This window comes from Mirounga angustirostris, unplaced genomic scaffold (genome assembly GCF_029215605.1).
Source record: "Mirounga angustirostris isolate CCGP_5_RB_7025 unplaced genomic scaffold, mMirAng1.0.hap1 SCAF_13, whole genome shotgun sequence".
In the NCBI taxonomy this organism is placed as follows: domain Eukaryota; kingdom Metazoa; phylum Chordata; class Mammalia; order Carnivora; family Phocidae; genus Mirounga; species Mirounga angustirostris.
In genome coordinates, this window is record NW_026991721.1 from 80,161,583 (window position 1) to 80,180,116 (window position 18,534).

Genomic DNA, 18,534 nt, shown 5'->3' on the forward strand with positions numbered 1-18,534 from the left:
GACAAGATGGAAATAATCACCTCAAAAAAAAAAAAAAAACAAGAGGCAGTACCCACTGCCAGGGACCTAATCAATATGGACATTAGTAAGATGTCAGAACTAGAGCTCAGAATGACGATTTTAAAGATACTAGCTGGGCTTGAAAAAGCATGGAGGATATTAGAGAAACCCTTTCTGGAGAAATATAAGAACTAAAATCTAACCAAGTCGAAATCAAAAAGGCTATTAATGAGGTGCAATAAAAAATGGAGGCTCTAACTGCTAGGATAAATGAGGCAGAAGAGAGAATCAGTGATATAGAAGACCAAATGATGGAAAATAAAGAAGCTGAGAAAAAGAGAGATGAACAACTACTGGATCATGAGGGCAGAATTCGAGACATAAGTGATGCCGTAAGATGAAACAACATTAGAATAATTGGGATCCCAGAAGAAGAAGAAAGAGAGAGGGGCAGAAGGTATATTGGAGCAAATTATAGCAGAGACCTTCCCTAACTGGGGGAAGGAAACAGGCATCAAAATCCAGGAGGCACACAGAACGCCTCTCAAAATCAATAAAAATAGGTCAACACCCCGACATCTGATAGTAAAACTTACGAGTCTCAGAGACAAAGAGAAAATCCTGAAAGCAGCTCGGGACAAGAGATCTGTAACCTATAAAGGTAGAAACATTAGATTGGCAACAGACCTATCCACAGAGACCTGGCAGGCCAGAAAGGACTGGCATGATATATTCAGAGCACTAAATGAGAAAAATATGCAGCCAAGAATACTCTATCCAGCTAGGCTGTCATTGAAAATAGAAGGCGAGATAAAAAGCTTCCAGGACAAACAAAAACTAAAGGAATTTGCAAACACAAAACCAGCCCTACAAGAAATCTTGAAAGGGGTCCTCTAAGCAAAGAGAGAGCCTAAAAGTAACATAGACCAGAAAGGAACACAGACAATATAAAGTAACAGTCAACTTACAGGCAATACAATGGCACTAAATTCTTATCTTACAATAGTTACCCTGAATGTAAATGGGCTATATGCACTAATCAAAAGACACAGGCTATCAGTTTGTATTAAAAAACAAGACCCATCAATATGCTGTCTGCAAGAGACTCATTTTAGACCCAAAGACACCCCCAGATTGAAAGTGAGGGAGTGAAAAACCATTTACCATGCTAATGGACACCAAAAGAAAGCTGGTGTGACAATTCTTATAACAGACAAATTAGATTTTAAACCAAAGAGTATAAGAGATGAGGAAGGAACTATATCCTACTTAAAGGGTTTATCCAACAAGAAGATCTAAGAATTGTAAATATCTGTGCCCCTAACATGGGAGCAGCCAATTATATAAGGCAATTAATAACAAAAGCAAAGAAACACATAGAAAACAATACAATAATAGTGGGGGACTTTAACAGCCCCCTCACTGAAATGGACAGATCATCTAAGCAGAAGATCAACAAGGAAATAAAAACTTTAAATGACACACTGGACCAAATGGACTTCACAAATCTATTCAGAACATTCTATCCCAAAGCAACAGAATACACATTCTTCTCTAGTGCCCATGGAACATTCTAAGAATGCATCACATCCTAGGTCACAAATCAGGCCTCCACGGATACCAAAAGATTGGGATCATTCCCTGAATATTTTCAGACCACAGTGCTTTGAAACTAGAACTCAGTCACAAGAGGAAAGTTGGAAAAACTCAAATACATGGAGGCTAAAGAGCATCCTACTAAAGAATGAATGGGTCAACCAAGAAATTAAAGAAGAATAAAAAAAAATCAAGGAAACCAATGAAAATGAAAACACAACTGTTCAAAATCTTTAGGTTGCAGCATAGGCAGTTCTAAGAGGAAGGTATATACCAACAGAAGCCTTTCTCAATAAACAAGAAAGGTCTCAAATACACAACCTAACCCTACATCAAAAGGAGCTGGAGAAAGAACAGCAAATAAAGCCTAAAACCAGCAGGAGAAGAGAAATAATAAAGATCAGAGCAGAAATCAATGAAATAGAAACCAAAAGAACAGTAGAACAGATCAACAAAACTAGGAGCTGGTTCTTTGAAAGAATTAACAAGATTGATAAACCCATAGCCAGACTTATCGAAAAGAAAAGAAAAATGACCCAATTAAATAAAATCATGAATGAAAGAGGAGAGATCACAACCAACACCAAAGAAATACAATTATAAGAACATATTCTGGGCAACTATATGCCAGCAAATTAGATAGCCTGGAAGAAATGGATGCATTCCTAGAGATGTATCAACTACTAAAACTGAAATGGGAAGAAATAGAAAACCTGAACAGACCTATACCACTAAGGAAATTGAAGCAGTCATCAAAAATCCGCCTCCCTCAAAAAAAAAAAAAAAAAAGCCCGGGGCGAGATGGCTTCCCAGGGGAATTCTACCAAACATTTCAAGAAGAATTAATACCTATTCTTCTGAAACTGCTCCAAAAAATAGAAATGGAAGGAAAACATCGAAACTCGTTTTATGAGGCCACCATTACCTTGATCCCCAAAACAGACAAAGACCCCATCATAAAGGATACTTACAAACCAATATCCTTGAACATGGATGCAAAATTCTCACCAAAATACCAGCCAATAGGATCCAACAGTACAATACAAGGATTATTCACCACGACCAAGTGGGATTTAACCCTGGGCTGCAAGGTTTGTTCAACATCCACAATCAATCAATGAAATACAATACTTTAATAAAAGAACAAGAACCATATGATCCTCTCAATAGATGCAGAAAAAGCATTTGACAAAGTACACCATCCTTTCTTAATCAAAACTCTTCAGAGTATAGGGATAGAGGGTACATACTTCAATATCATAAAAGCCATCTATGAAAAACCTACAGCGAATATCATTCTCAATGGGGAAAAACTGAGAGCTTTCCCCCTAAGGTCAGGAACCATGGCAGGGATGTCCACTATCACCACTACTATTCAACATAGTATTAGAAGTCTTAGCCACAGCAATCAGACAACAAAAGGAAATAAAAGGCATCCAAATCAGCAAAGAAGAAGTCAAACTCTCACTCTTTGCAGATGATATGATACTTTATGTGGAAAACCTAAAGACTCCACCCCAAAACTGCTAGAACTCATACAGGAATTCAGTCAAGTGGCAGGATATAAAATCAATGCACAGAAGTCACTGGCATTCCTATACACCAACAACAAGACAGAAGAAAGAGAAATTAAGGAGTCCATCCCATTTACAATTGCACCCAAAACCATAAGATACCTAGGAATAAATCTAACCAAAGAGGCAAAGGATCTGTACTCAGAAAACTATAAAATACTCATGAAAGAAATTCAGGAAGACACAAAGAAATGGAAAAACGTTCCATGCTCATGGATTGGAAGAACAAATATTGTGAAGATGTCAATGCTACCTAGAGCAATCTACACTTTCAACGCAATCCCCATCAAAATACCATCCACTTTTTTCAAAGAAATGGAACAAATAATCCTAAAATTTGTATGGAACCAGAAAAGTCCCGAACAGCCAGAGGAATGTTGAAAAAGAAAAGCAAAGCTGGTGGCATCACAATTCCGTACTTCAAGCTCTATTACAAAGCGGTCATCATCAAGAGTGTATGGTACTGGCACAAAAAGAGACACATTGATCAATGGAACAGAATAGAGAGCCCAGAAATGAACCCTCAACTCTATGGTCAACTAATCTTCGACAAAGCAGGAAAGAATGTCCAATGGAAAAAAGACAGTCTCTTCAACAAATGGTGTTGGGAAAATTGGACAGCCACATGCAGAAGAATGAAACTGGACCATTTCCTTACGCCAAACACAAAAATAGACTCCAAATGGTTGAAAGACCTCAATGTGAGACAGGAGTCCATCAAAATCCTAAAGGAGAACACAGGCAGGAACCTCTTCGACCTCAGCTGCAGCAACTTCTTCCTAGAAACATTGCCAAAGGCAAGGGAAGCAAGGGCAAAAATGAACTCTTGGGACTTCATCAAGATAAAAAGCTTTTGCATAGCAAAAGAAACAGTCAAAAGGGCGCCTGGGTGGCTCAATTGGTTAAGCGACTGCCTTCGGCTCAGGTCATGATCCTGGAGTCCCGGGATCGAGTCCCACATCGGGCTCCCTGCTCAGCAGGGAGTCTGCTTCTCCCTCTGACTCTCCCCCCTCTCATGTGCCCTCTCTCTCTCTCATTCTCTCTCTCAAATAAATAAAAATAAAATTAAAAAAAAAAAAGAAACAGTCAACAAAACCAAAAGACAACCGAGAAAATGGGAGAAAATATTTGCAAATGACATATCAGATAAAGGGCTAGTATCCAAAATCTATAAAGAACTTATTAAATTCAACACCCAAATAACAAATGATCCAATCAAGAAATGGGCAGGAGTCATGACCAGACATTTTTCCAAAGAAGACCTCCAAATGGCCAACAGACACATGAAAAAGTGCTCAACATCGCTTGGCATCAGGGAAATCCAAATCAAAACCTCAATGAGATACCACCTCACACCAGTCAGAATGGCTAAAATTAACAAGTCAGGAAATGACAGATGTTGGCGAGGATCTAGAGAAAGGGGAACCCTCCTCCACTGTTGGTGGGAATGCAAGCTGGTGCAGCCACTCTGGAAAATAGTATGGAGGTTCCTCAAAAAGTTGAAAATAGAGCTACCATATGATCTAGCAATTGTACTACTGGGTATTTACCCCAAAGATACAAATGTAGGGATCCGAAGGTGTACGTGCACCCTGATGTTTATAGCAGCAATGTCCACAATAGCCAAACTGTGGAAAGAGCCAAGATGTCCATTGACAGATGAATGGATAAAGAAGTAGTGGTATACACACACACACACACACACACACACACACACAATGGAATATTATGCAGCCATCAAAAGGAATGAGAACTTGCCATTTGCAATAACATGGTTGGAACTGGAGGGTGTTATGCTGAGCGTAATAAGTCTATCAGAGAAAGACATGTATCATATGATCTCACTGATATGAGGAATCCTTAATCTCAGGAAACAAACTGAGGGTTGATGGAGTGGTGGGGGGTGGGAGGGATGGGGTGGCTGGGTGATAGACATTGGGGAGTGTATGTGCTATGGTGAGCGCTATGGATTGTGTAAGACTGTTGAATCACAGACCTGTACCTCTGAAACAATTAATACATTATATGTTTAAAAAAAAAAAAAAAGAAAAAGAAGAAGATAGCAGGAAGGGAAAAATGAAGGGGGGTAAATCGGAGGGGAAACGAATCATGAGAGACTATGGACTCTGAGAAACAAACTGAGTGTTCTAGAGGTGAGGGGCATGGGGGGATGGGTTAGCCTGGTGATGGGTATTAAAGAGGGCACATACTGAATGGAGCACTGGGTGTTATACACAAGCAACGAATCATGGAACACTACATCAAAAACAAATAATGTAATGTATGGTGATTAACATAACATAATAAAATTTTAAAAAAAAGAAAATGGGGGAAAAAATCCAGTAGCTTTTTTAAGAGAAATGAAGAAGTCAATCCTCAAGTTCATAAGAATTGCAAAGGAACCTGATAGCCAAAATAGTCTTTCAATTGAAGAATAAAGTTGAACATGAACATCCCAACTTTAAAACTTACAGTAATTGAAGCTACAAAGCTACAATGATTTAAGAAGCATTTGAACAGACATGCATCAATGGAGTAGACCAGAGACCCCAGAAATAAACCTTCACATGCATGATTCATTGATTTTCAGCAGGGGTACCAAGACTAGTCAATAGGGAAAGGACAGTTTTTTCAACAGTGCTGGGAAAATTGTATATATACATGCATAAGAATAAGTTGTCCCAATGTTGGCGGGGATGCAGAGAAAGGGGAACCCTCCTCCACTGTTGGTGGGAATGCAAGCTGGTGCAGCCACTCTGGAAAACAGTATGGAGGTTCCTCAAAAAGTTGAAAATAGAGCTACCATACGATCCAGCAATTGCACTACTGGGTATTTACCCCAAAGATACAAAAGTAGGGATCCGAAAGGGTATGTGCACCCCGATGTTTATAACAGCAATGTCCACAATAGCCAAACTGTGGAAAGAGCCAAGATGTCCATCGACAGATGAATGGATAAAGAAGATGTGGTATATATATACAATGAAATATTATGCAGCCATCAAAAGGAATGAGAACTTGCCATTTGCAACGACGTGGATGGAACTGGAGGGTGTTATGCTGAACGAAATAAGTCAAACAGAGAAAGACATGTATCATATGACCTCACTGATATGAGGAATTCTTAATCTCAAGAAACAAACTGAGGATTGCTGGAGTGGGGGGTGGGGTGGGAGGGATGGGGTGACTGGGTGATAGACACTGGGGAGGCTTTGTGCTATGGTAAGCGCTGTGAATTGTGCAAGACTGTTGAATCTCAGATCTGTACCTCTGAAACAAATAATGCAATATATGTTAAGAAAAAAAAAAGAATAATAAGAAGAAGATAGCAGGAGGGGAAGAATGAAGGGGGGGGAAATCGGAGGGGTAGATGAACCATGAGAGACTATGGACTCTGAAAAACAAACTGAGGGTTCTAGAGGGAAGAGGGGTGGGAGGATGGGCTAACCTGGTGATGGGTATTAAAGAGGACACGTTCTGCATGGAGCACTGGGTGTTATGCACAAACACTGAATCATGGAACACTATATCTAAAACTAATGATGTAATGTATGGGGATTAGCATAACAATAAAAAAATTTTAAAAATAAAGAATAAGTTGTCCCTTTTCCTTTTGTCATATGCAGAAATTAACTCAAAATATGTGAAAGGCCCAAACTTAAGGGCTAATCCTATAATGAAACTCTCAGAAGAAAACTTTGGGGACAATTTTTATAACATCATATTTGGCAATAATTTTATGGATCTGACACCAAAAGCTCAGGAAACAAAATAAAATATAGATAGACTTTATTGAAATTAAGAAGTTTTGTGTATCAAAACGGAGATGATTTCCTAGTCATGTATACGATAATGGATTAATATCCAAAATATATAAGGAACGCCTACAACATAAAAACAAAACAACAAAAAAAGCAACCCAATTTTTTAAAAATATTCAAAGGATTTGAAGAAGGTATACAAATTAACAGTAAGCACCTGAAAAGATACTCAACACGATTAGTCATTAGGGAAATACAAATCAAAACTACAATGAGATAGTATTCCATATGTCCTAGATTGGCTATAATAATTAAAAACAAACAAACAAACAAGTGTTGGAGAATAATCAGAAAAAAATAAAATAGTCAGTTATTGCTAATGGGCATGTAAAATGGCACAGCTACCATGGAACACTGGCTGTTTCTCAAAATTTAAACATAAAACTACTGTTTAACAGCAATTCCATTGCTAAGTTAATATGCAAAATAATTGAAAGCATAGATTCAAACAGATATTTGTACAATGTTAATTGCAGCATTATTCACTATAGCAAAAAGGTAGAAACAACAGAAGCATCTGTCAATAGATTAATGGGTAAGCAAAATGTGGTATATGCATACAATGGAATATCAGTCAGCCCTAAAACAGGAATGAAATTTTGATAAATGCTACAACATGGATGGACCTTGAAAAACTTATGTAAAGTGAAATAGGCCAGACACAGGAGGAAAAATATTATGACTCCGCTTACATCAGTTACATAGAACAGGCAAATTCGTAGAGACAGAAAGTAGAATAGAAGTTAACAAGGTTTGTGGGGAAGGTGGGAAGAGGAGTTATTATTTAATGAGTACAGTTTAGGTTGGGGATGATGAAAAATTTGGGGGTATGGTTAGTGGTGATGATTATACAACATTGTGAATGCATTCAGTGCCACTGAATTATATACCAGCAAAGGGCTAAAATGGTAAATACTTTATTATTTATATTTTACTATAATAAAATCATTAAATAAAAAAATAAATATCTTGCACTTCCAGAATGGCAGAATAGGTACTTAAAGTAATCTGCCTCTATAAAACAATAAGAATATTGATAAGAAATTGCCACAATCAGCTTTATTATTTAGTTATTTCTGTATACTAAAAGTTTGAAATCATCTGAGGAATGTTTATTCAAGAAAAATATCTGAATATTTGTTAAGAACAGCCAGCTTTGTGATATTTTAAAATACCTTATTTCCATCCTTCTCTACCCAGCTGTGGGGTCGTTTTGAATATCATCCTCCTTTTATCCATAGTAGTTGTGAAACACAGAAGTCTACTAGCCTTTGATTTTGGAGCTCCTGGAAAATCTGCACCTCCAGGATTGTAAATATTTGGCCTATCTAGCTGTGCCTTAGAAAAGTCCTATTCACAGTCCTTATCAATATTTGACCTGAACACTTTCTCAGTGGGATAATTCCTATCCTCAGGACATTTGTTAAAAACAATTAGTAGCAGCTGTTTAATATCACATCTTCCTGAGGCAATAATACAAGTTGGGGCAAACAAAAACTGCCCCTTTCAAAAAAAAAAAAAAACTTATAAGGAAGATCTGGGGAGCAAGATGTCCACAAGAGGCTTTGAAATGCTCCATCATATTTCTGGGGATCTAAAAGCCATGCACATGTGCTCATAAACCAGAAAATTGGAGAGTCCTAGTATCTTACTTCTTTCTTGCTTTGAGCCCCTGTGCAAGCAGAAAATGAAGACTAAGTTAGAGCTTTGAATGTCCAGAGTGATTAAGGCATGCCTAAACACATATGCACAGTGTTGCAAAGATCACTGAAGGCTGGTTCAAGCATTTAAGGAAATCTATGTTCAATAATTAGTTGGCCATTAAGCTAACCAAACATACTTAGTGGTCACATGAGATAATAAATGTAGAGTTTACAGAATTAGTTCAGGAAAGTCACTAACCAAACAAAAAGCAACAGCAACAAAGAGTAACAACAAATCCTGGGGACAAGAGGTCTGATTCCCAGAGATGCCATATTGTATAATTTAAAATGTAGAGTTTTCAGGGCACCTAGGTGGCTCAATTGGTTAAGTGTCTGACTCTTGATTTCAGCGCAGGTCATGATTTCAGGGTCATGAGATCGAGCCCCACATTGGGATCCCTGCTCAGCACAGAGTCTGTTGAGATTCTCTCTCTCTTTCTCCCTCTGCCACTCCCCCCGGTCTCTCTGCTCTCCAGTAAATAAATATAATCTTTTAAAAATAAAATAAGGGTGCCTTGGTGGCTCAGTCATTAAGTGTCTGCCTTCAGCTCAGGTCATGATCCCAGGGTCCTGGGATTGAGACCCACATCAGGCTCCCTGCTCTGCGGGAAGCCTGCTTCTCCCTCTCCTGCTCTTCTGCTTGTGTTCCCTCTCTGGCTGTTTCTCTCTCTCAAATAAATAAAATTAAAAAAATAAATAAAAATAAATAAATAAATAAAAAATAAAATAAAATGCAGAGTTTTCAGTGAAAAACTTACAAGATACACAAAGAAGAAACAGGAAATATGCCCTAAACACAAGAGAAATGGCAGTCAGTAGAGACTGTTCCTGAGAAAGCCCAGATGTTGGGTTTACTGCACAAAGGCTTTAAATATATAATTAGAAATATGTTTAAAACTTGGGGCACCTGGGTGGCTCAGTTGGTTAAGCATTTGCCTTCAGCTCAGGTCATGATCCTGGGATCAGGCCCCAAATCAGGCTCTCTGCTCAACAGGGAATTGGCTTCTCCCTCTCCCTCTGCCCCTCCCCCCACTCATGTGTTCTCTCCCTTTCTCTCTATCTCTCTCTCTCCCTCTCTCAAATAAATAAATAAAATCTTTAAAAATATGTTTAAAAACTACAGAAAACCATTTATAAAGAATTAAAGGAAATTATTAAAGCAAGGTTTTACCAAATAGACAACACTAATTAAGATGTAAAGATTATTGGGGTGCCTGGGTGGCTCAGTTGGTTAAGTGTCTGCCTTCAGCTCAGGTCATGATCCTGGAGTCCTGGGATCAAGTCCCAAGTTGGGCAGCCTGCTTCTCTCTTTCCTTCTGCTGCTTCCCCTCCCTGTGCTTTCTCTCTCTCTCTGTCAAATAAATAAATAAATAAATAAAAATCTTTTAAAAAAAGATGTAGAGATTATTACAATAAAAAACAACTAAATAGTATTTCTAGAATTGAAAAGTATAATAACTGAAATGTAAAATTCACTAGAGGGACTCAAAAGCAGATTTCAGCTGACAGAAGAAAAAATTTGAAAATAGATCAATTGAGATGATTTGGTCTGAAGAACAAAAAGAAAAAAAGAATGAAGAAAAATGAAGAGAGCCTGAAGGATCTGCAATAACAAGCACATCAAAATAGGCATAATGTGTATCCCAGAAGGAGAGAAAAGAAGTAAAGAAATAATGGCCAAACCTCTCCAAATTAATGAAAAAACATTAATCTACATATACTAGTAGTTCAACAAACTCAAAGTAGGATAAACTCAAATATAGCTATGCTTAGGAGCCTCATAGTCAAACTCCTGAAATACAAAGACAAAAACTAAATCTTGAAAGCTACAAGAGAGAAGTGATTCATTTTGTACAAGAAATCCTAAATAAGACTAACAGCTGACTTCTTATCAGATATCAAGGAGGCTAGAGGCAGTGGGAGGACAAATTCAAATATCTGAAAGAAAAAAAAAACAAAAACAAAACTATTACCCAAGAATTCTATATCCAGTAAAATTGTTCTTCAAAAAATGAAAGAGAGATAATAAATTCAACAAAAATGACAGAGTAAAGAATTCTGAAAATTATCTCCTCCATAAAAGCAATGACAACCTGGTGATATTGTCAGAATCTTTTTTTTTTTTTCAGAACTCTAGAAATTAACCAAAGGCTTGAAGCAATATAGGGAGTGTTTTTTATTTCCTAGAAAAACTGTTGAATCTTGATAAGAACAGCAAGCTTTGCTATATTTCAATTTCCCCCTATTTCCATCCCCCTCTTTCCAGCTCTGTCATTGCTTGAAATCCAATGGTCTATAGAAAACCAATGAAAATTAGCAGCCAGTTCCCAAGTGGTAGAAGAACAAGGTTAGTGCTTCCTCAAAGCCTCATTCCCAGAAAATTTACTATATTTGACTTGTCTGCTAGTTTCCATAAAAATCCTATTGTTAGAACTATCTTTATTTTACCTGACTCAAAGCATACCTAGTATAAATACCCTTGCATTTGTTGAAAACCTCTGGAGGCAATTGTTCAATAATATGGCTGCCTTAGGTGGTAAATAGCAGTTGGAACAAATCATAAGCTAACCAAAAAACTTAAAAGAAATAGCTGGAGATTTAGATATTGACAGTACATTGAAAAGCCATGGCATATTCCTGAGAAAGTGGAAGGTTACAGGCATATATAGGACAGTGTTCTTGCCAGGGTGTGTACATGTTCAGGAAAGATAGGAGAAGACCCCAAGTGCTCACGTCTATGTGATATTAAGGTCCTGAACAAACAAGAAGTGAAGGCTGATGCAGTCATCAACTGCCTGGCTAAATGCTGACAAGCACACAGAATATCTTAGTAAGACTAAAAGATTTTAGTTTCATGTATTTAAGGAAATTTCTGTCCAAATTATTTAGCTGACCACTAAACAAAATGAGGAAACACTTCAGTGTCCAGATACTACAAAGAATACAGATTTTAAAGAATTATATTGAAAAAGTCCCTAAACCAATACACAGCCACAACAACAACAGCAAAATGGCAGCAAAACCAAACTCGAGAGGGAATAGAATTTGATCTCCAGAGTTACACATATTATTTAAAATATACCAGTTTTCAACAACAGCATAAAAATATGAGACATGCAAAGAAACAAAAATATATGGTCCCTATAAAGGAAAAATAATCAATCTACAGAGGGTGCTCCTGAGGAAGCACAAATGTTAGACTTATTACACAAAGACTTTAAATCAGCAATTTTAAATGCTCAAACAACCAAAGGCAATGATGTCTAAAAAAATAAAAGAACATTTGAGGTCAGTGTCTCACCAAATATAAAATATCAACAAAGTGATAAAACTATTTTTAAAATGGAAATTCTAAAGTTAAAAATTAAAATAACAAAAGCTTCACAGGAGTGGCTCAGCACAGATGCATGTAGGCAGTATAAAGAATAAGCAAATGTGAAGATAGGTCAGTTGAGATTATCTAATTTTAGAAACAGAAAGAACAAAGAAAAATTAACAAAGCCAGCAAAACTATCCTTGAGAAAAAAAAGTCATTCGTGGATAAAAACAGGGAGAATTTTTCCCTAGCAAATCTTCCTTATGAGAAATAGTAAGGAGAATGCTCTATGTTTAAATAAAAAGACAACATATAGTAATTAGGATCCACATGAAGTAAAAAAGAGCACTAGTTAACGTAACTACATATGTAGTATAAATTATTTATTTTTATTAGTCATACTATTTTCTCTTACTTGATTTAAAAGAAAACTGCACAAATCAATAATGACAAGAGTCAGAGTGAATAAAACATATAAAGATATAATTTGTATGACAATAATGGCATGAATGAAGAGAGAATGAACAGATTTCCTTGGAAGTAAAATTTTGTATACTACTAATATTAAGTTGTTATTAATCCAAACCTATTATAATTAGTTGTAATGTTAATTGTAATCCCTAGAATACCCACTAAGAAAACAACGCAAAAGAAATTTTAAAAATAATAAAAGAAAAAGGAAATTAAAATGGTTCATTAGAAAAAATCTGTTTAACATAAATGATAATCATAATGAAATAGAAGAATCTTTAAAAAGTGTAAGACATATGGAAAACAAATAGGAAAATGGTAGACACAAATCCTACATCTAAGTAAATACATTAAATATAAATGGATTACACACTCCAATCAAAAAGCAATGTCTGGCAGAATGGATTTTATTTTTTTAAAGACAAACTCTTGGGACACCTGGGTGGCTCAGTCCATTAAGCATTTGACTTTGGCTCAGGTCATGATCTTGGGGTCCTGGAATCCAGCTCTGTGTCAGGCTCCCTGCTCAATGGGGAGCCTGCTTCTCCCCTCTCCCTCTGCTGCGCCTCCTACTTATTGTAGTAATGTTGTATGGTGACAGACGGTGACTAATCATGGTGACTATTGAGTAATGTATAGAATTGTCAAATCAATATGTTTTACACCTCAAACTAATATAATATTGTGTGTTACTTATACTTCAATTTAAAAAAATGATTATCTTATATATGGCCTGCAGGAAAGGCATTTTAGATTAAAAGCCACTAATAGCTAAAAGGTACAGGGATGGAAAAAGATACCATGCAAACAGCAACCAAAAGAGAGCTGGCGTGGCTATACTAATATCAGGCAAAATAGACTTTAAGACAAAAATTGTTACTAGAGACAAAGAATATTTTATGATGATTAAATGGTCAATCTATCAAGAAGTTATAATGATTACAAACATATATGTACCCAACAAGAGGTTAATGAAGGAAATAAATTCAAATCTTTCAGAATTTGAGGGAGAAAAATGTAATTCAGCAAAGTAATCAGAGATTCAATAGTCCACTTTCAAAAATAAAAAAACTAGACTGCCTATTATAAAGGAAATAGTAGCTTTTAATAACACTATGTACCAGATATACTTAACAGACATCTAGATGTAGAACACTTCATTCAACAAAGAAAAATACACATTCTTATATGCATATGGAAAATTGTTTAGGGTAAACAATATGTTAGGTCATAAAACAAGCCTTAATAAAGTTAAAAGTTTTGAAATCATGCAAAGTATGTTTTTCTTAAAAAAAAGTGGAATAAAATTACAAATCAATAACAGAAGAAAATTTAGAAAATTCACAAATACATAAAAATTAAACAACATACTCTTAAATAGCTAATGGCTTAAATAATAAACCAAAAGGGATATCATAAAATAGTTTGAGATGAATGAAAACTAAAGCACAATGTGCTAAAACTTCTGAGGCACAGAAAAAAGTGATTGGAGGGAAGGTTATGGCTATAAACACCTACATATAGCCATAACCTTCCCTCCAGTCACTATATATATATATATTCTAAAAGAAATACCTCAGATCAATAACCTAACCTTACACCTTAAGAAACTATAAATTGAGAGCAAAGTAAATCCACAGTAAGCAGAAAGATGGAAATAATAAAGATTAGAACAGAAATAAATGGTAAATAGAAAAACAGTAAAGAAAATCAATCAAACTAAAGGTTATTTCTTTGAAAATATTCACAAAACTGACAAATGTTTAACTAACCTGATCAAGGAATAAAGAGAGGATTCAAATTACTAAAATCAAGAATGAAAGAGAGGGAGTGACATCATCAAAAATAGCGGAGTAGGAAACAAAAATTCTCAATATAATTCTAGGAAGCCAAATCTAGTAATATATAAAGAAGAACTGTACACCATGACCAAGTGGAATTTATTCCAGAAATGCAAGGTTGGTTCCAACAGATAAAAATCAATTAATCTAATACACTACATTTATATAATAAAAGACAAAAACTGTAACATCATCTTAATAGATGCAGTGTGAAAATACTTGGCAAAATGCAAAATTCTACACTCTTTCATGATGAAAACACTAGGAAAATATTAATAAAATTAGGCATAGAAGGGACTATCATGACCTGATAAAAGGTATATATGGCTAATGTCATATTAACAGTAAAAGAAGGAAAACTTTCTTCCTAAGATCAGGAACAAGACAAGAATGTGCACTCTCATGAGTTTTATTGATCATTGTACTGGAGTTTCTAGCTGTGACAGACAGTAGAAAAGAAATAAATACATCTGGTTTAGAAAGGAAGAAGTAAAACTATCTCTATTTGCAGAGGACATGATCTTATACGTAGGAACCCCCTAGAAATAGCCCCAGGAAAAATTATCCAAACTCATGAGTTCAGCAAAATTGCAAGATACAATCCCAACATACAAAAAAATCAATTAAATTTCTATACAATGACAATGTACAATCCTAGAAAGATATTTAAAAAGCAATTCCACTTAAAATAGCATGAAAAAGAATAAAATACTTAGGAATAAATGTAAAAAAGAGAGGAGCAAGACTTGTACTCTGAAAAATGCACAAGATACTTCAACAAATTAAAGACCTAAATATATGGAAAGACATCCATATTCATGGATAGAAATACTTAATATTTTTAATATAGTAATTCTCCTCAAATGATCTAGAAATTCAATGTAACCTTCATCAAATCCTGGCTGTCTACTTTGTTAAAATTGGTAGATTTACCTAAAATTCTTATGGAATTGCTAAGGACCTGGAGTGGCCAAAAGAATCTTGGAAAAGAACAAAGTTAGAAGATGCACTGGTACTTCTCACAAACTTTCTTCAAAAGATAGAGTAATCAGAACTATGAAGTACTGGCATAAGGATACACACATATATTAATGGAATACAATTTAGAGACCAGAAAGAAACTGTTAAATTTATAGTCAACTGGTTGTTAGATAGCCTGCCAAGGCAATTCAATGGGAAAAGAATGCTCTCACCAGCAAATGATGTTGGGACAACTGCATATCCACAAGCAAAGGACTGAAGTTGGACTCTCACCTCACCTCGCATCATACATAAAAATCTACTCAAAATTGATCAAAGACCTAAATGTAAGAGAGCAGACATAAAAGTTTTGGAAGATATGGATATCAATTCCTGGGCTTTTGGATTAGGAAATTATTTTTTAGATATTACACCAAAAGCATAGTAATAAAAAAATAGGTATATTGGATTTCATCAAAATCAAAAGCATTTGTACTTTGGGGCACCTGGGTGGCTCAGTCATTAAGCGTCTGCCTTCGGCTCAGGTCATGATCCCAGGGTCCTGGGATCGAGCCCCACATCGGGCTCCCTGCTCAGCGGGGAGTCTGCTTCTCCCTCTCCCACTCCCCCTGCTTGTGTTTCCTCTCTTGCTGTGTCTCTCTCTGTCAAATAAATAAATAAAATCTTTAAAAAAAAAAAAAAAGCATTTGTACTTTGACACATTATCAAAAAAGTGAAATGACAACCCACAGAACGGAGAAATATTTTCACATCATATATATGATAAGGAATTAATATCCAGGATTACAACTTATTAATAGAAATGCAACTAACACAATTAAAATATGGGCAAAAGTTCTGAATAGAAATTTCTCTTATTTTTATTAAGGTACAATTGACCTACAACATTGTATTAGTTTCAGATGTAAAACATAATGATTTGATATTTGTATATATAATGCAGTGATTACTACATGAGTCCAGTTAACATCCATCAGCATACATAGTTACAGATTTTGTTTCTTGTGATGAAACTTTTAAGATCTACTCAGCAGTTTTCAAATGGTATTATTTACTTTAGCTGGCATGATGTATATTATATCCCCATGACTTATTTATTTTATAAGTGGAAGTTTGTACCTTTCCACTTCTCTTACAAATTTAACCCTTTCCCCACCTCCACCTCTGGCAACCAGCAATCTGTTCTTTATGAGCTTTTTTTTTTTTTTAAAGATTCCATATATAAGTGAGACCATATGGTATTATGGTATTTGTCTTTCTCTGATTTATTTCATTTAGCATAATGCCCTCAAGTTTCATCCATGTTGCCACAAATGGCAAGATTTCATATATCATATATTTCATATATATATATCATGTTTTGTTTATCCATTCATCTGTTAATGGCCACTTAGAATATTTCTATATTGGCTAATTGTAAATAATGTTGCCATGAATATGGGGGTGTAGATATCTTTCTGCCTTAGTGTTTTCATTTCCTTTGGATATATTCCCAGATGTGTAATTGTTGGATCATATTTTTCCATTTTTTTCTATTTTTAATTTATAGAGAAACCTCCATACTGCTTTCCATAATGGTTGCAAAAACAATTTATATTCCCACCAACAGTGCATGAGTATTCACTTTTCTCCACATCCTTGCCACACTTGTTATTTCTTGTCTTTTTTATAATAGCCAGTCTAACAGGTGTGATATGATATCTCATTGTGGTTTTGATTTGCTTTTCCATGATGATTATTTTTAAAAGATTGTATTTATTTATTTGAGAGAGAGAGAGTGCACAAGCCAGGGGAGAGGCAGAGGGAGTGAGAGAAGCAGGGTCCCCGCTGAGCAGAGAGCCCCACATGGGGCTCGATCCCAGGACCCTGGGATCATGACCTGAGCCAAAGGCAGACGCTTAACAGACTGAGCCACCCAGGTGCCCCTCCCTGATGATTATTGATGTTGTTGAACACTTTTTCGTGTTGGCCATCTGTATGTCTTCTTTGGAAAAATGTCTATTCATATCTTGTGCCCATTTTTTTTTTTAATTGGATTGCTTATTGTTGTTGTTTTGCTACTGAGTGTCACAGAAAGGCTGGGGGTAGGTTTCAGTCTGCTGTCTGTACAATGTCCTGGGGTTGCTGTCCTCCCAAGAATTGTCTCTCTGATTGTTTAAGTCCCAGATGGCCCTGAAAACAAGACCCCCTCGTTGCCAGAGGCAGGTGATCGATGTGTATTCCCTATGCAGCAGCCATGAAACTGGTGCACCAGATGTAAAAATCTGGGTGCCAGATATGCATAAGAGCTTGGCACTCTGGGGGATGGCAGAGGGAGCATGCAAAATTAGTGCCCACCCTCGGAGGTCTCAGAAAAGGTTTTCAGTCAAGTCTTAGGTGTGTGTTTAATGAGATGCCTGTTCCTCAGGCTGCAGCTATGATGATAAGCTAATAGGACTCTTTCACAGAGGTGAGTGGTTCTCCAATCTGCTCTGGCATCATCTTTGACTCTTAGCTAATCAGATCCAGAAGAGGATTCCAGGGACCCCATTAGTGCCTGGTTTGAACACAACACCCTTTTCCAGGAAGTAAAAATCAAAAGGGGGCACCTGGGCCCCAGTGGAGAAACAGTGTCTACATTCAGACATGCTGACAAAGTGCAATCACTATTAATTCAAAAGAAATTATATAATGGCTTTAAAAAGTAATGCAATCGGTATTGTATGCAACTGATGAATCACTAAATTGTACCTCTGAAACTAATAATATAGTACATGTTAATTAAATTGAATTTAAATATTTTTTTCAAAGTAATGCTTCCTGGAATCAGCCCAGAAAGCTTTAATAACATTGAGTTCTCTGCCAGGGATCATCAGCCCAATGGTGTGAAGTCAGAGACTGCTGACAGGTAACAGCTCTGTCCACCACCATGAGGTCTGAAACAGAGCTGTTGTCTCTCACCAGGAAACTCATCCTTTGTGTAGCTACTAAATTTGACTTTGCTCCTAGCCATGTTACAAACTTGCAAATCAATATCAAGGGTTTGATGACTTGCTCACATTTAACTTATGCCAGGACAGTGCATTAAGGAAAACTATTAAAGCTACAGAAACCAATCAGTGCTTGTCACTATCAGATACTTAATACAAGCTGTCATATCAAATCCTCAAAATCACCTTGGGATATAAACAAGGTAAACCTCATGCTACATATAAGTAAATGCAGGCTCAAGGGATTATGTAACCTACCAAA